This window comes from Medicago sativa, chromosome 3 (genome assembly GCF_051527215.1).
Source record: "Medicago sativa cultivar Bolivia chromosome 3, Bolivia_mono, whole genome shotgun sequence".
In the NCBI taxonomy this organism is placed as follows: Eukaryota; Viridiplantae; Streptophyta; class Magnoliopsida; order Fabales; family Fabaceae; genus Medicago; species Medicago sativa.
This window is the reverse complement of record NC_140751.1, coordinates 49,681,876-49,702,152: the sequence shown is the minus strand read 5'-3', so window position 1 is coordinate 49,702,152 and position 20,277 is coordinate 49,681,876. Positions and strand designations below refer to the sequence as shown.

Here is a 20,277-nt window from a genome sequence, read left to right as displayed (position 1 = left end):
TATGTAGGTGACATGTCTCTTGCAATCCATGAATGTATGGATTCAAGGGGTTCTCATGATGGGAACGATTTAAGCCGTAAGGGACCCGCATGTCACTGAGTAAGTAAGATGTAGGTGTTCGTGTCTCTTGTTATCCACGCCAGGGGGATACGAGAGGTTCTCGACCTAAGGGGAACGGTTCAAGCCGCAAGGGACCCGCACGACACCGAGGGAGTCCGATGTACGTACATCGGTCATGTATGGGATTGTTCTCGGGGTTACTCCACCCGGGACTCTCCGTAAAATGAACTCAGATAATAATGTTTGTTCAACGCTAACCAAGTATGACCCTGACTTTATTTATGTTTATGTTGCAAGAAATGAATTTATGTAAGATTATGTTTATGAGCAATAGCACGAGATGCTATTAGACAAGTATAAGATATGAAATAGATCAAGTAAAGAATGTTATGCCGATGACGATCTTAGGTTCCCCTAATCGTCCGGTTTAGGATTGTGTCATGAATATGTTATGTTAAGTCTTGATGCGTTTAACGTATCTTGAGTTAGCGGTCCTAGGATCCCTTGACCGCCATGACACGTATGATAGTAAGCCTATAACAAGTAAGATGAATTATGACGGTCCTAGTATGCACAACCGTCTAAGTATGCAAGTCCCCACACACGTATAATCAACCGTCAGGTTGTAATGTAGACACGTGGTGACCATAGGTTTCCCCTTGAGGTTGCCTTTAGCCTAGGATTAGGTGGAACTCACTGAGACATTATGTCTCATCCCAATCCTATTTTGTTTCAGATATCAGGTGGATTAGCAAGCCAGTAGCCGAATGGATGATGCGACAAGTGTTCGTTCGTACTTGCAGCTGGATGGAGTGGATTTTAAAGGATGCTTTTATGATGTTTTAGAAAAGTTAAGTTGTATTATCATTGTACGAACGCCCTTGTTGTCTTTTATATTCATTCGAAGTTTTATTGTTGTAAATTTTTAATGTATCCAGTACTAAATTAACGCACTTGCTAGGCTTTCTAGATACGTCTAGTATGGGTGTTACATTTGGTATCAGAGCAGGTCGATTCAGACCGTGCCTTGGGTCATTAAGTTACAACTAAGGAAGTGGGACCATTGGGTTCCAGGTAAATGTTTTAATTGTTGATGTTAGTTGAGCCTGATCAACTTAATTTAACATTCGACGGTTAGAACGGATGCTTGAGAGCTGAATAGGACCAGGAGGAATGAAGTATGTGATGAAGATGATTTGAGAAGGTAGGAACTCGGAGTAAGAATAGTAAGAAACTGATTATGCCAAATGGTGGCCGATGGGCTAATCCGTTTAAGTATGATTTCTTCGGGAATGCAAGGTTATGTCAAGATGGGTTGATCCGATAACGTTGGGGAAGTTGTTAAAGATATTTTGAATACCCGAAGGTGAAGAATTTGAGAATGTTTAAGAGGGACCGAAAGTTCCGGTAAAAGTCGTTGTTGGAGTAGGACAATGTTATAGAAAGGAAATATATTTATGGAACATAAGTACAAGGCTACAAGATAAGGAGAAGTCGACATATGTGGACGGAGTTAGTAGACTCTCAGAAGTAGAGTTATGTGAATGAGGTTATGGATTTGTAAGCTCAGAGTGGACAGGGTTCTGGTGTTTTGAAAGTGCGATAAGTTGCAATGTAGCGAGGCAAGTTACTCGTAGTAGAAGAAGTTAAAGGTTTAAGCGAAAGTTTATGTCGTCAGGATTAAGGCATTAGTTTCCGACGTTCCGAGAACTGTATCGAATTAGGTTGATACTTGCCATTAATATATTATAGAATATTTTACAATAATGGGAATGAATGATATGCATTAGGTTACGTGAGAAATAAGGATTTTATGTAAAGTAGGTTTTTGAAAGAAAAAAAAATGTTTAACTGAAGAAGCTCACCAATAGCGAACCTGGGGCGAGGTTTCTGTTTTTCCGAAAACGGTCAGTTCGTCTCTAGGGTCTGCAGTAACTATTGGAGAGTTATTTTCGCAATAATATTTTAAGTGATGAAAACCTTTATGACAACAAGTGACGAATGCATATCACACCCTAAGATTTTCAAAGGAAGAAGGCATGAGCAACTATCAACGAAATTGATTTGATTCAAGGTAACTTTGGAAGTTAATGTGTTAAGAGTCAAGATGAGTTTAAACCAAGAATATAGAGGTTCCGGTATATGATTGGACGTTATGGATGTGAAGACATGAAGTAAGAAGTTAGGTGGTGAGGAGTTATGTTTGATCACAAAATTCTCAGGTTTTGGTGGAGTATTAATTACCCCTCGAATCTATGATTTGCTTAATTAGTTTACTAAGGCTCGTTACCATGAAAAATTTTAATGTTTGTGAAATTTATAAAATTTTAGAAAAGATATACGCATACGGGTGATTGGAATTGGTGTTCATGAATTTTAAATGGAATTCCGTAGGTACCGGTTGGTTACAATACATGAAAAATAATTTGAACACTTGGAGCAAGATTTGATGACACTGTTGTGTTATCAACTCGTTCCATGAATTTTATGGTAACGACCGAGACCCAAAATTCAATATTTTATACATATAATAAAGAAACCTCAACACCAATGATCCGTGTGCAAAATTATGAAGTTTTCTTCAAGAAGAAAATTAACGAGCTAGCATTGGTAAGATTAAGCAAAGCATAGCATGCGAGAAACGAAGATGAAAAGTAGGATGTTCAAGAAAGGTATGCACGGTGTGCAATATGAGCATGCTATGGGAATTCGAGATTTGCTCAGGAATAAACTTAAGAATGGTAGTGATACGACAGAAGGTAAATCTACAAGTAAGTATGTAAAGTTCAACTACAAGAAGGTAATATGAGAATACGGCAAGTCTATCATGAGATTCTGTCAAACAAGGCCTCATGAAGAGCAAGTTGCAGAAGTGGATGCCACATGAATGGTCTTGAGAAGAGTTCAAGAAGATGATAAAGTATAAGAGAAGGAATGAGAAGTTTCACTCGTATCGATAGAATGGAGTGTTGGCTACAACCAACCGATGGGAATCAGAGAAGCGCAACGGAAGTGAACCGGTTAAGTTGTTAATTATAAAGAAGCTAAATATTGTTATGTGGATCAAGGATCCTACATGGTCTGAGTTATACATCAATATGTGTCTGAAACATACATATAGTTAAGAAGGAATAGAAAAGAATCCACTTTCGAAGTTTAAGAATTTTATCACGGAAGGAATTACGATTCATGAGTTATGTATGATGAGATTCATACTCACCGATGCCATGATGGTTAAATGATGACGATGCTTACTTGAATGGTGCTAAACCAGGATTTTTCAACTTTTAAAGTGAAAATGGGTATTAAGGGACTTGGACATGAATTATTCTAAAAACATGACATTTTCATTTTTGAAACCAATGACACACGTCATAAGTGAATAAGTTCACTTAAGACGTGCGGAATTCCGGACCAACTCGTCAGTGGCGAGCTTGGGCGAGATTCTGCCTTTTTCAGAACATAGAAACTCGCTCTGTGGTTCTGCAGTACCGTTATCGATTTGGATTCAAAATGTTTTCTTAAAAAAAAAATATACATATATTCAATCCAAGGATCCGTATACCAATGTTTATAAGATTTCTTAATGTAAAAAGATAGAACAAGTATCGTTATTATCTAACAGTATGTGGCATGTGAAAGTATGTAATGCACAATGGAAATTAAAGATTGGCGTAATGGATAACAATGTTCTCCAAAAGGTTGTCTGAGACGTACAAGTGTATGTTAAGGATATTCAAGAGCAAATGGTTTTAGTCGGGAAGTTTAGAAGCATGTGAACTAAGAGACCGGCTGTTGAATGTAAAGTATATGGCAGAATTTGAAGTCGCTTATCCATGCCAAGTTATATGAGTTACCGATGGTTTCGAGTGCATGAAATCATAATAAGATCGGAGGATTTTCCTAAGGCTCTGAAAGGAGATTCGTGGAATCGTCTAGTAAGTAATGTAAGTAAGTGATAAGTGTCTCAAGTTACATAAGGAAAAATATGTATGAGCTAAGTGTTTACACAATAAGTTGTTTATGGTGCAATTGAGCACTGCAGGGCAAATCTGGATTCTAGTGAGACTCCAGTTGAAAGGCAAATCATGAGTGTCCCAGATAGCGATAAGTTACCCATATAAATGATTTACCCTAAGTAGGTAATATGGATCCGAGATATATGGTACAATATGCCGTAAGAATAAGTTTTGCTCATGATGTTTTAAAGTTAAGTTAAGACTATGAGAAGAATGATTCCAACAATGCAAGAATTATTTCAAAATGTTATGTTTGAACTCGTTACATGTTAAATGATCTCTACATTTCGAGGACGAAATTTTTTTTTGAGAGGGGTAGAATGTAATATCCCGCCTGTCAGTGTCGGAATATTACCGTCAATCGTGCTATAAGATTAATATAAAGGAAAGTAAGTTTATGGAGAACATTATCAAGTGATGACAGTCAAATACGAGCTAAGTCTCAGAGTCGTATTTAACACGCTTAAGATAAAGGGTATTTTGGTAATTTCACACAAAAGGATATTTATTTGATATTTGTCCCAAAATATCTCATTTTCTCCCAACTTTTCTCTCTCTTGGTTGGAAAAGTTTATCTCCTCCTTCTCTCTACTCTCCATCGCCTCTCTTCCTTCTTCTTCTTCTTCTTCTTCTTCTTCTTCTTCTTCTTCCATCAATCCTTTCCAAACTATTTCCAAATCATGAAACAAGTTGTGTAAGTTTTCCAATGGTGCTAGAAGCTTGGATTAATAGGTAAGTTTCAATTCTTCTCTCCTTTATGAAGTTAAGGTTTTGATTAAGTGCCCGTTTGGTTCAGCTTTGAATATAATTGATTCTGAGAGAATTGATTCTGATAGAATTGATTCTGACAGAATTGATTCTAAGAGAATTGATTTATGTTTGGATACAATTATGTAGAATTGATTAAACAAAATGATTTATGTTTGGATGCAATTATGTAGAATTGCTTTTAAATGTATAATTACTAAAATAGACATAGCTAAAGGAGAATTGATAAAGAATGAGAATTGATAAAGGGCAATAAAGTAAAATAACATGTTGTAATAATAAAATATACAAACCTATACACGTTGTTCAAGGAGAATTGATTCTAGAAAAGCTAGAAGCTAGGATTTGTAGCTTCATGGAGAATTGCTTTTGGAGGATAAAAGCAATTCTGAAAAGCTGAACCAAACATGTTGTTTTTGGCTAGAATTGCTTTTGGCACTGTAGAGAATTGATTTTGGGCTATAATTGCTTCTCAGAAGCCAAACCAAACAGGCCCTAAGTTGGATTCTTGAATGATCAAGCTTATGTTGTGGTTTGTACATAATCATGGAGGTATATAGAAGCTTGGGTTAGCAATTTTTCCATCTTAAAGCTCATAAAGAGATGTTCAAGGGAAGCTAGGTTTTTGATGCAGAGAAAAGTTGGAATTGGAGCTTAAGCTGGGGCTGTTGCTTAATCAACTAGGTGAGTGTTTCATTAATTTTGAATTTGAGGTTGATTATGGATGAATTTCATGAAATAGTGGTAAGCTCAAGTTCTGGTTTTTAATTCGTAACTATTTCTATGTAGCTTGAAATTGAATGATTGCTGAAGTTTTGGATTCGTCATTCAATTCCCTATAGTTCGGACACAAATTTTGTATGATTCGGATTTGAAACGAGTTCGGAAAACATGTTTAAAGTTTGTTATTTTCTGCTGGATTTTGGCTGCGGATTTTGGAACAGGGCTTCATTAAAATGGTAAGAACTCTTTCCATGTAACTCTGAATTGAGTGGTTGTTATTGCTGTGGATAGATAACGAAATTCCCTACAATTTAGACACAAGAATTATTAAATTCTATTAAGTATAGTAGGAGAAAAGTTACCTGCAAGTTTGGGGAAAGTTTCAGTCTCGTTTCTGTACCAATGTCCACTCTTTTGTTAAACTGTACAAATTGGATGGTTAATCCTCAAAACAAAAATTATATTTGGAATCCTGACACCCTAAGCTTTCCAACGAGTGGTCGTTTGCTCAGAACCGATATCGTTTGGTATTTTAATTAAATTGTTAAAGTCAAGGCATTGATGCTGGATATTGCAGGGTACGGGTTTTGCATAAGTGAGTTATATTGAATGGACAAGGACTGAAGCAGAGGTCTGAAAATAAGGCTTCTAAGAGCAAGATAAGAGGGTTGAAGGGAAAGCAATGATATGAGCTTTGAGTTGTGGCAAAAGATATTGAGAGAATCAAGAACTTTTATGGTGAGTTCCATAGATAGTTTTCGCACCCTTGGGATTATGTTTTTATCTTGTGAGGATAATATGAATATTAGGAATTTTATATGTTATGATTAGTTACCCAAATTATGCCATGCTTGCTAACTCATGAATACTTGTTGAAAAGATGTTTTACATGTTTTTATATATTTACTTAAGAATAAAACAAGTATTTAATATGTTGGTAAAGCGTGGCATGCGAGAGAATAATATTCATTATGTCCGGGTAGCATAAAATAAGAAAGGGGAAAGAACTAGAGCCTCGATATAGTTATCGAGAACTAGATAGTTAGCATGAATTATTTATGCTAGGATGTGAGAGATTGGATATCTTTTCACAAAGAAAGTTAAGCAAGAATCCTAAATATGATAAGACGCGAAGTGTAATCTCTTCGCATATGTTTAAGATAATCAAGCATTATGTTAAGACGTGAATTGATGATTAATCTCTTCACATATGTAAGAATCAACAAGTAAGCATGAAAATGTTTAACCTTTCATGATATGTTTAAGATTAAGATTTATGATTAAAAAAATGAATATGTAGGTGACATGTCTCTTGCAATCCATGAATGTATGGATTCAAGGGGTTCTCATGATGGGAACGATTTAAGCCGTAAGGGACCCGCATGTCACTGAGTAAGTAAGATGTAGGTGTTCGTGTCTCTTGTTATCCACGCCAGGGGGATACGAGAGGTTCTCGACCTAAGGGGAACGGTTCAAGCCGCAAGGGACCCGCACGACACCGAGGGAGTCCGATGTACGTACATCGGTCATGTATGGGATTGTTCTCGGGGTTACTCCACCCGGGACTCTCCGTAAAATGAACTCAGATAATAATGTTTGTTCAACGCTAACCAAGTATGACCCTGACTTTATTTATGTTTATGTTGCAAGAAATGAATTTATGTAAGATTATGTTTATGAGCAATAGCACGAGATGCTATTAGACAAGTATAAGATATGAAATAGATCAAGTAAAGAATGTTATGCCGATGACGATCTTAGGTTCCCCTAATCGTCCGGTTTAGGATTGTGTCATGAATATGTTATGTTAAGTCTTGATGCGTTTAACGTATCTTGAGTTAGCGGTCCTAGGATCCCTTGACCGCCATGACACGTATGATAGTAAGCTTATAACAAGTAAGATGAATTATGACGGTCCTAGTATGCACAACCGTCTAAGTATGCAAGTCCCCACACACGTATAATCAACCGTCAGGTTGTAATGTAGACACGTGGTGACCGTAGGTTTCCCCTTGAGGTTGCCTTTAGCCTAGGATTAGGTGGAACTCACTGAGACATTATGTCTCATCCCAATCCTATTTTGTTTCAGATATCAGGTGGATTAGCAAGCCAGTAGCCGAATGGATGATGCGACAAGTGTTCGTTCGTACTTGCAGCTGGATGGAGTGGATTTTAAAGGATGCTTTTATGATGTTTTAGAAAAGTTAAGTTGTATTATCATTGTACGAACGCCCTTGTTGTCTTTTATATTCATTCGAAGTTTTATTGTTGTAAATTTTTAATGTATCCAGTACTAAATTAACGCACTTGCTAGGCTTTCTAGATACGTCTAGTATGGGTGTTACACTCCAACTCCCAAGTAAGACTTTCACCAGTTGCTCCTCCCCAAACAACTCTCACTAGAGGTATCTCCTTGCCTCTCAACGTCTTCACCTTGCGATCATCAATCCTCAAAGGTAAAGTTTCTACCGTAAGGTTGTCTCTAACTTGCACATCATCTCTAGGAATGACATGTGAAGAATCCGCTACATACTTCCGAAGTTGCGACACATGAAACACATCATGCAAGTTCGAAAGATGTGGTGGAAAACCAACTCTATAAGCCACTGTGCCAATTCTCTCAGATATTTGATAAGGACCAATAAACTTCGGAGTCAACTTCTTGGACTTCAATGCACGACCCACACCGGTCATAGGAGTGACTCTCAAGAACACATGGTCACCCTCTTGAAACTCAAGGTCCTTCCTACGCTTGTCATTATAGCTCTTCTGTCGACTCTGCGACGCTTTCATATGCTCTCTTATCATCTTGACCTTCTCCGTAGTCTGCTGAACTATTTCAGGTCCCAACACGATACTTTCACCCGACTCAAACCAACAGAAAGGAGTCCTACACCTTCGACCATATAAAGCTTCGAAAGGTGCCATACCAATACTTGAATGGTAGCTATTGTTGTACGTGAACTCTATCAATGGTAGGTGACTGTCCCAAGCTCCACCTTGCTCAAGTACACACACCCTCAACAAGTCTTCTAATGATTGAATCGTTCTTTCTGACTGACCATCCGTTTGCGGATGATACGCTGAACTCAACTTCAATTGAGAGCCCAAAGCTTCTTGCAAGCTTTTCCAAAATCTCGAAGTGAACCTCGAATCTCTATCCGACACAATACTCAACGGGACACCATGCAACTTCACAATATTATGAATATAAATCTCCGCCAACTGAGCTACTGAATAGGTGATATTAATCGGAATAAAGTGTGCCGACTTCGTCAATCTATCGACAACAACCCAAATGGCATCATGCCCGCTTTGAGTGTTTGGTAAACTCGTCACAAAGTCCATGGAGATGCTATCCCATTTCCATTCCGGCACATCTAATGGTGTCAACAAACCAGCAGGCTTCTGATGTTCAACTTTCGATTTCTGACAAGTTAAACAAGCATAAACAAATTGCGCGACATCACGCTTCAATCCAGACCACCAAAACAGTTTCTTCAAGTCATGATACATCTTTGTAGCTCCCGGATGGATACTCAAGCTACTTCTGTGACTTTCTTCTAAAATCAACTTTTTCAATTCATTATTATCAGGGATACAAATCCTGCCTCGGAATCTCAACACTCCTTGATCATCAACCTGGAAATCACCATCTGCAGTCTGATTACTAGCAACCATCAAGTCTACAAATTTCACATCAACTTCCTGTGCTTCCTTGATACTCTTCAAGAAATCATCATTAATCTTCAACATACCCAACTGCACACTCTGAGGTGCCAATTCACAAACAAGACTCAAGTCTCTAAACTGCTCTAGCAATTCAAATTCTTTCACCATCATAGCCGACATGTGCAATGTTTTCCTACTCAAGGCATCTGCAACCACATTGGCTTTACCCGGATGATAATTCAAACCAAAATCATAATCCTTCAACAATTCTAGCCACCTTCTCTGCCTCATATTCAACTCCTTTTGATCAAATAAATATTTCAGACTCTTATGATCACTAAACACTTCAAATCTGGAACCGTACAAATAGTGCCTCCAAATTTTCAACACAAAAACCACAGCAGCCAACTCTAAATCATGTGTAGGATAGTTCTTCTCATGTATTCTTAACTGTCTCGAAGCATAAGCTACTACCTTTCCATCTTGCATAAGCACACCGCCTAAGCCCAACTTAGACGCATCACAATATACCACAAAAGGTTTATCTGGCTCTGGCAAAATCAAAATTGGAGCCATCGTCAATCTTCGCTTCAACTCATTAAAGTTATTCTCACACTGAGCATCCCACACAAAAGCTTTACCTTTACAGGTCAACTGAGTCAATGGAAGTGCCAACTTCGAAAATCCTTCGATAAATCTTCTGTAATAACCAGCCAAACCAAGAAAACTTCTAATCTCCGTAACTGACTGAGGAGTCTCCCACTGTGATACCGCTTCAACCTTCGACGGGTCTACAGCAATACCACTACCAGAAATAATATGGCCAAGGAAACTTACTTCACTTAACCAGAACTCGCACTTTGACAGTTTTGCATACAACTTCTTTTCTTTCAGCACCTGTAAGACAATCTTCAAATGTTCTGCATGCTCTTCTTCATTCTTAGAATAAATCAAAATATCATCAATAAATACAACAACAAACTTATCCAGAAAAGCATGAAAAATTCTGTTCATATACTCCATGAACACACCCGGCGCATTAGTAACACCGAAAGGCATCACTTTATATTCATAGTGTCCATACCGTGTCCTAAAGGCCGTCTTCTGCATATCTTCATCCTTCACCTTAATCTGATGGTAACCTGACCTCAAATCAATTTTACTAAACACGCGAGCACCCACTAATTGATCCATCAAGTCGTCAATTCTCGGAAGTGGATACCTATTCTTTATCGTCACTTTATTCGGCTAACGGTAATCTATGCACAATCTCATGCTACCATCCTTCTTCTTAACTAGCAACACAGGTGCTCCCCAAGGTGACACACTTGGTCTTATAAACTTCTTATCAAGCAAGTCTTCTAACTGTTTCTTCAACTCTGCTAACTCAACTGCTGACATACAGTAAGGAGCCATCGACACAGGCTTCGTACCTGGCACAAGATCGATCGAAAATTCAACCTCCCTCTCTGGTGGTACATCAGGAATCTCATCAAGAAACACTTCTGGAAATTCATTTACAATAGGTAACCTGTCAATCACAGCTTGATTCTCTATAGATAAATACGCCATTAAAGAAAACATCAAGCTCCCATCATGCTCTAACTGCTTCAGCTGCTTAGTAGATAACAATTTTGCTCCACTCTCTTCTTCAGCAGAAGAAAAACACACCTACTTTCTAAAACAATTAATATGGACATGGTTGTACTCCAACCAGTTCATACTAAGGGTTACACAACAAACAACAAACAGGATAACAAGGACAATACAAAATTGTCACACAACACTACTAGGCTCGACACGACTCTACTAATTGGCCGGACGGACCAACCTGCTCTGATACCAATTGTAACACCCCGTTCTCAAACAACGTAATATTAATAAATAAAATCAGAGTAATCACACAACGGAGTGTCACACTACTTTTCAAAATTTCATAAATAGAAAATACCTAATTATTTAAATACCAACATTTAGAATATCTTAATAAACTGCAGCGGAATAGTTCTTTAAAAATATAATTTCAACAAAATCCTACGTCAACGAAATTATTAGCACAAAGGCCTGAACGTAATAGGCATTATCCACAACAATAATAAATCCAACAACGAGGTCTTTTCAAAATATGATACATAAAAGAAATGAAGAAGACATTCGCGACGATCCCCATCCTAATATGTATCAGAGCCCTAGACACTTGAGTCAATCAACCTACAAGCCATCATTACCTGCACATTACCCACGGTCGAGGCAACATATACGCAGAAGGTGTGAGAAACTTATCCAATAATAATAATATATAATTCATCAAATTAATGAAAATAACAACAGTTCAACAACAAGCATTATCAAGTTCATATATACATATAACTCGGCATCATATTCGTTTTCAACAACATTTAAACAACATCCCCAACAACACAAACGTCATTATCAACAATGAACGCCAACTATTCAACCGACAACGACAACTATGACAATACAACTCCGACAACAACTAATGTATTATGCATGTGGTACCAACTACGCGCGTTGAATGCTAAGCATTCCAGGGCATAAGCCCCCAACAGTTTGGATGGTTAAAGCATCCCAGGGCATAAGCCCCCAACAGGTGAACGATAAACATTCTAGGGCATAAGCCCCCAACGGTTTGAATGATGAACATTCCAGGGCATAAGCCCCCAACGGTTTGAAGGATGAACATTCCAGGGCATAAGCCCCCAACAGAACATGAGTATGCATATGGACTCGACTTGTGTATATCAACATACAACTCCAACAATGACTACAACAATAACATATGTGCCTACAACAATTATGACACACTCCCCAACTTCGACATTAGACGATACAACGACGTCAACAACGGAAATCAACAACATAGCATATATATAAATCAATTACATTCATCTCAAAGTCCAAAACATCCTTCAAAAGAAATTAAGTTTTGATCAATAGGACATAAGCCAAATACCAATAAAACACCTCAACTAAATCCCTAACACTTAAGTTTGAAGTTGGGAAACCAAACATAAGTTTTTGGACTAACTTGGGATTAGTTATGCTAAGTTTTCTTAAAGTTTTCTGAAGACCCACCTGGACTATTTTTATCATAACTCAAAATATACACATCTTTTCCATTCCAAACCAAGGCCATTTTAAAGCTAACTTAATTATCTACAAATTTCATGTTTACACCAAAAGCTAATTCAACACGGAAACAGGTGAAAAAGACACAAGAACGCAAAAATCGAAGTTCTGACAGCACCCAACGAAAGCACAACAAGCAGTCACCCATGAGGGGCTGCCTTGCCGCGCCCAGGCGCTGGCCAGCTGCGCCCAAGCGTGGGCAGGCAGCAGCCAGGAACCTGCGATGCAGCTCTGTGCAGTCCCATTTTTCTCGGTTTAATTGTTTCGTCCGTAAAAACCTAACTGTTACCCCGAATCCGATTCTGTTTTTGCCTACGCGTTCTATTCGACAAATCCTATTATATATTACTGAAAAATCATATTTTCAAATCTCAAAAATAGCTTATCCCAGAATCACTTATTTCTCAGAAACACTTAAAATCATTTTTTCTCATAATCTCAATTTTCATCAACCCAACCCTAAATTTGATAAGGAACATTGCCTATGATAAATCTAAGACCTGAACATCAATTTAACATAACTTCAATGAATTTTCTATTCTATTAACAACCAAACACATCTTCAAAACCTAATTTCTCAAACAACCAAAACTATGAACATCAAAATAAGATTTACCCTAATCCCCAAAACTCACAACCTGCAACCTTTGCCAAACCCAATTTCAGAAAACATACTTAAGATTAGAGAATATGAATCCCAATTTCTGATCACCCAAACCCCCAAATGATTTGCAACAATGTTTGTAGGTTCTATGGGAAACATAGCAGTCAAAACAACATAGAAAACATGCATTCTCAACATAATTCATTTCATTATAGCAACCTAGCATAACTTTCTAACCCTAAAATCAAGAACACAACAATTCATCAAATTTCAGAATTATACATATTATTAGTGAAAGGAATCCCACCCTTACCTTATCTCAGCAAATTCTACAGCAAAAATGGTTGGATTCTCTCTTCCTAGCTCTTCTCCTAGCTTCCTCTTCCTTCTCTCAAAACCAGTTTCTAAAGTTTTTACGTGAAAATGTTTCTGCCTCCTTTTCTTTCTTTTTTTCTCCCAAAAACTATAACCTCCCCTCTTTTCATTTAACTCCCACTAAACTCACATAATTACTATTTAATTCCCTTTAATTAAAATAAATAATAATTCTATATTATTTATATTTCTCATATTATTTCCTCAAATAATAAAACAATATTCATTCAAATAAAACACAACTCCATAAATCATATAATAAAATAGAATTACACCATATATCACATAAAATCACACAAAACATATATTTCACATGAAATCACACACACACACACACATATATATATATATATATATCAAATAAAGTCATATAAAAATATTCACACATCTACTAAAAATAATTAAATAAAAATGGGGCGTTACAACGTCTATCCCAGACTTAACGAACGCTCTAGGTATTCTGCCCCGAATTCCATAGGAACCGGCCTTAGTTCCACATTCGTATAGGTGAGTCTATCAAGAGCACTCCTGTAGCTATGTACTCCACTCCACATAGAGTATAGATCTCATTAAGAGTTTCTATTATCTCATCCTTCTGTCGCTGCAGGAATCATGCTTTCTTACTTTTATCATAGCATGTTCTATCACTTGTGACTTGTTATTACCCATTGAACCTATTTCTTGGGATCTCCAGTCATGTAGGTCGGGTTACCATCACTTGTGACCTTTGGGCATTAGTCCCATCCTATTGGATGTGTTTAGGACTTTCTTTTTAGTAATTCCTTTCGTCAAAGGATTGACTAATTCTTTATCAGTACATGCACGATATACTTTAACCGTTCCTTTTGAGAGTAGCTAGCTCTCTAATACTTTATGTGTTCGAGCCTTAATTATCGTCTCTTACCATTTTGGTAAAGATTCTCAATTTCGTAATAGCTGCAGACTACCACAATAAATTAACACTTCGGACAACGGTTTCACCCAGTAAGGGTTCTTAGCTAACAAGCATCTTATCAACTTGCTTCTTCACTAGTTTTCTCTAGTGTTCTCATCCCAGATACATTCCATAGTAGAATGAGTCAATATCATTTGTTTCAACAAACAACCCCTACAATAATGCTCAATGTGCAGTCACTGGTCGCTTTAAGACTCGTCTGAAGGATGTTTTATTTTGTATCTTGTACCATTTAAGTACAATAGGTTACTCCTCATGAAGTAATCCTAGGGTCATAGTCTTCTTAAGGCACCTCACGACTCTTTCTATAGCATGGCAATGCTTCTCATTTGTCTACTAGTAAACTTGCACAAGAGTTTCACGACATCGGCAATGTCGGGTCTAATACATTCAGTGGCATACCTAAGTACTGCCAATGATGCTCGCATATTCTGTTTTTCTAACATCATCTCAAGTGTTCTTACACTTGGATCATAATATATGATTGCAAGTTTACGGTTAAATAATTACACTTCCTTAAGATCTTCTCAACTTTGTGAGATTTATCAAAAAAGTTCTCTTTTCTGATCTAGTAATCTTGAAACCAAGAATTACTTCTACTTTATCTGGGTCTTTCTCATCAATGTTGTTGATAAACAATGATTTCACATAATTCATAACATGAATCTTTAAATCAAATATTGAACCACACCAGCCCTCCGCAATCGTTTACCCGCCCCACTTTTCTTCTAATCCTCTCTTTTCCCCTTCCCCTTTTTCCATGTTCAGCTTGCGGGGTTGATGTTACTATCCTTGGACCACTGAATTGGTCTCTCAAACATTCATGTGCAATATATCGTATCCGAGATATTGATTCGATTTGTTGTGGATCTAACCCTTTTGTTGAAAAGGTGTTAGCTATGTGTGCAATATCTCTCAGACCAGCATTCTGCAAGCATTTGTTTATTTTCTATTAAAAGCATTTCAAACTTCATCTATGATTGCTACAAGATATATAAAACTAAAACTCATAAAACATATCCTTACCGTTCTCTGAAACTCAGATGACAGAGAAATAGGCCTTCCTATGAACCTGCGCGTAATTCTCATATACCAATCCATGTACTCGCTTTCATCAACACCTTCATCTCCATCAACAATGTACAGCTGATGATCCATCCATTCAGTAAGCTTCGATTCCATTTTCCTGGACAAGTCAACCCCACCATCAACTCCTCTACTCTTCCTCTCCCATCGCTCCACATCATCAGGAATTGATTGAAGCATGCCATATTGCCTTAAGCATCGATCCGGAAGATGTCTTTCTGCCTTGTCAAAGCATATAAGCATTGTCTTTGACCTCCCAAGAATTAAAGTGCTTTTGATATGATCTGGAATCACCATACTGTCCATGTTTCGGTAGGGGAGCCATTCTACCTGTAGATCTATACTAGTGATTCTATATCTTAAAAGGATATATAGAACATTCTCATTAACATTAAACATAGAAATGAGAATAAGACTTACATCGCATGCTTTTAGAGAATCCAAAGCCTTCCGATAAAAAACTACATCACGATTTGCAGTTGGGTCACTTTGTTTTCCTTTCCATCTAAGCACAAAGGGAAATCGATCATGCATCATTTCGAGATTAAGCTTTGGCCGTCCAACATTTAGGTGATAGTAACTCCAACACTGCAAATGCATAATAATCAGTTAAACTCTATGAGGTAGTGACAAATACACAGATGCTAGACATATCATTGACACGTTGACGCCAGTACAATTGAGAAAATGTAAGAAATTGAAAGTAACTGCGCCGGTGTCATTCTTCGATGTTCGACAAGTGTCAGTGCTACACAGGCTAATCAGTATTTAAAGAAAGAAAAACTGCAGTTTGAAAGAACAATGACAAAGGTAGAAGACTTAAAAAGAAGAGGACAACAACTTGCAGTAGCGTTAAACATCCACTAATGGTGCTGAGTTTTTAGTGATGCATTGCCTAGTGCTCTGTACAAGAATGACAATGCTGCTGCTCCCCAGGCATATTGCCCGCATCTAACAAAATTCTTAAATAACGGTAAATACATTACAAGGACCTTATTTCCTGTAGTGGTCGAGAATATGGTGCTACCTACAAGATAAAGAAGATAAGCACGAGTATGTTTGCTTTATCACTGGGACATCGAGAAAAGAACTCTTTCAACCAACTTAGCTTCACCATCCCGCCACTTGTGTAACCCGATTATGGTGCTCTTCCGAGATACTTTTCACAAACGGAACTGCGTGAGGTATGCGTAAGAACTATAACAGGTTCCCCATCAATGGCAGCCCAATCAATTGTGCGACATCTTTAAGGGTTACCGTCATTTCACCGACATTCAAGTGAAAAGTGTTTGTTTCTCGTCTCCATCTTTCAACTAGAGCAGAGATAAGTGGATTATCTAGACTAATAGCTGGAATAGACCGTAAGTATCTGAATCCAGCTTTCTCTACCAATTCAATCTGTTTCGGTGTAAGTGTCCAGTGATCAAGTTTTGAAGTGTGTTCATGACATCTGAGGGCTCCGCGCTCCTGCTAATGTAATGTATTAACGAGAGAACAGATATATAACAGTCAGGCTATGACAAGAATTTTACACAAGAAAATAAAATAAATAGCGAAACAGAAAGTATTGGCTATTAACAAAATCTTGTCTTTATCCTATAGAACTGAACTATCAATTGGATCTGGATTTGTTGCGTAACGTTCCAATGCTCCCACTTCCATTTCTGACAACTAAAATGTAAGAAGAAAATTAAGGGTCTGTGTAATTATACTCCCTCCATTCCTAAATACATGTCGCAGTTTAAGGAATTCTGCCACCATCTGTATGAATTGATATATAAACTAATAAAAAGAAGTAATCTACTTTCTCATTAAGGTGATGTTGATGCGTTGGTATTTATGGAATTCCGCAAACATTCTTCTCTTTTAGGAGTTGTCTTGGGATACAATCAGCTGTCTGACAGTGTAAGAGGGTCTTCTTGGACTGATTTTCCTGATACAGTCATGCTTTTACTGGCCAGGTTCATGTATATGTATCATTTTGATGGGCTGCATCTCATGCCAGTGGATATTTTAGCAGGTATCTCATTTTGGTTCGGTAAGCTCCGGTTATCAGCTTTTTTGGCTGTTAGTGTGTTCTTAAATGGTTGGTCTGGTTAGAGTTTCATGGATTATTGTGTGCTCTAGTGTTGCCTATGTGGCTTCCATGCCTATCCTTTCGGTCTAGCCAACATCAGTTTTGTTTTTTGCGTTATTTGTTAATTGACAATGTTCGTAGAGCTGCTGTTTTGTGCTGTAGTTTTTAGGTTTTCTTTTGGTCTACTTTGTTGCAGTATTAGATCTATTGCCTTGGTGTTTGGTTGAATTGTTTTTTCTACTAGTGAAATGGAGGGTAATCTTTTTTGCTTTAATTCGGGTACACCTCGAGCTCGGATTTGAGCACTTAACAGCATGATTTCAATCATTTCCTTATCCTCGTGTAACATTTTTTTGTAACATGAAATTTATACTTATTGCATTCTAACAAACTTGTCTGTTGGTAAAGTTGACTGAGATACTTAGTCTTTTGTTTTTGTTTTCCCTAAACTTTCATTCGCCACAATTCTTGAAAATACATTGTTCAAAATATAGGATAAATATTCGATGTTACGTAACTTAAAGGAAAATCAAATGAACAAGAAATTAAGAGAAAACTAACAGAATCGTCATAGGATATTTTTAGAAGTTCTCTGTATCTGGTGCTCATTATTGAGCCTTTTCACTCCTTTAAAAAAGTGGACTTCCTTGCTGGATAATCTATGAGATAACTAGGTTTTTCCTTTTAAGCCTGCTCTTATTTGAAAAACAAGGCTTACCTAACAGTTAATGTCATCATGATTTGTATGTAAACTTGGTGTTGGAATGTATTGCCAGGAGGTTGGAATCCACAGTAATAATAGCAGGTCATTTTTTTTTTTTTGTAAATTGTGTCATACAGATTTGTATGTAACTTAGTGTAGAAAAATTGTATCATATAGATCCAAATAAATGAGGCGTCGATGTTGATGGAAAACTGAAAACAGATAAAAGATATATGATATATATTTCTCACGAGTTGCCATGATATAGACCCAAATAAATGAGGCACCGTGATAATGGAAACTTGAGGACTAAGTAAGTTTTACTGAACCCCAAAGTAGGTGTCAATGTTCCAGCTTGAACAAACAAGGTTTACCTCATGAGAAGGAGGTGTTTTCTCACGAGTCGCTCGTTTGGATACTGTAAGACTCATACTCTCTAGTTGCAAAACACAGGTTGAGAATTCATAATGTGAATGAGAAGTCTTCCTTTTTGAATGGAGTCCTAGAAAAATAAGTGTACATCAAGAAACTATGGAGATACAAGGTGAAAGGAAAAGAAGGCAGGGCTTTCAAGTTAAAGGGGTGACAGGGTGTTAAATAGTAAACTTGATTTAGCTCATTGGACTAGTCAAGTGTTAAGTCCATGTAGCTAATGAGTGTTATAGACAAATGAATGTTGATTGGTAGTATAGAGACATAATATTAAACATGAGAGAACTATGTATAACTTCTCTTTGAAGTGTGTAAAATATTACCGTATCGTTTTAATAGAACTCTCCCCTGAAGCCTAAGTATATAAAAAGAGGAGAGCTTTTCATTTGTAAAGCAAAGCAAATTTCAAGCAAGAAAATCAAGAAACAAATTAAGTCTCCTCTCAAATATTGTCTCCTCCTCAATTGCTTCCAAAATCTCACCATATTCCTCTCCTTTTCTAACATTTTGCTCGTATGCCGAACAATCTTTTTCGGTTGACAATGTTGAAATCCAACCAAAACGATCAATGATTCCCAATTTGAAGATCAATAGTGTCTATCGATCATTCTCATTGCATGATACCATACTGCGTTTGCTAGAAATGCTCTTGTATAATGTGGATCATAGAACAATATATAATTCAAATGGGAGTATGATAGCTAGGATTGGTAGCTAAGTGTGACAGACCGGTTTCCAGCTTTGATAGGGAAATTTGTGTTATTGTGGGTGAAATAAATGGAATAATATATGCACACACATTGAGACCTGAAGTATATAAATCCTCTCAAAGATAGAGCACTCCGCTATGCATGTTTATGCTACATGAAAAGGTTGAATGAAATTTATTTAATTTTGTACGGGAAAAATTATATAAACCCTCCCAAAAACACACAACTACCTAAATTCCAATACACTCAAAAGACTAGAATTGTTATGGTGAAGAAAACTCATAGTTATAATAAATCTCTACAACTTGAATATTTTAGTAGATTGCAGAATATGTCATTTTGTACTATAATTAAGAAGTATATCTTATTCGTTTGTCGTCTAATAAATCTGACATTCAAGTGAGTTTCATTTGACCTTCCGTTTGTAATTTCTTTCCTAATTTCCAATCCTCGTGTAATTTCGCAAGACAGAAAACAAAGTTGCAGAAAATGTTAAATGTTAACTTTATCATGGTAACATTTTTGCTAACATGAAATTTGTAGTTCTGTGAAAGTTGCATGTAAGTTCGAGTGAGAAAGATGTGTGTGTGTGTGTCAAATATGTGAAACGTTTATATATGGACCTAAACAAGTTTGTCCTCAATAAACAGATATAATGCTGATGTATTTGAAAATTTTGTTTCAGTGCAAGGAGACATAATCTTGTTCGTATTTATTGGTTTAATCCGATTGGGAAAATATTGATGGAACTGATACTCAACATTTCTCCTGCTTGAGGTCATTATATTTGTACTTTTGATGGAACAGATCTGCTTATTTTGTAATTACAAGATATATAAAATGCAGCAAGCAGAATGACTGGAACCAATTATTATTCTTAAATTTATCCAGATACATAAATTTCATCAGAGTACTGCTTCACTTCACTGGAAGGGATATAGTT

At 37.0% G+C, this 20,277-nt stretch overlaps 1 long non-coding RNA gene across 1 annotated transcript; it reads right to left on the bottom strand.

The window, feature by feature from the left end:
• Window positions 1-11,221: 11,221 nt before the first annotated feature.
• LOC146937970 (uncharacterized) lies at window positions 11,222-13,539 on the bottom strand. The gene is made up of 2 exons (XR_015033340.1): window positions 13,310-13,539; window positions 11,222-11,470 (listed from the first exon to the last, which is right to left on the bottom strand). It is a non-coding gene; the product is annotated as an uncharacterized LOC146937970 (long non-coding RNA).
• Between the last annotated feature and the right edge of the window lie 6,738 nt (window positions 13,540-20,277).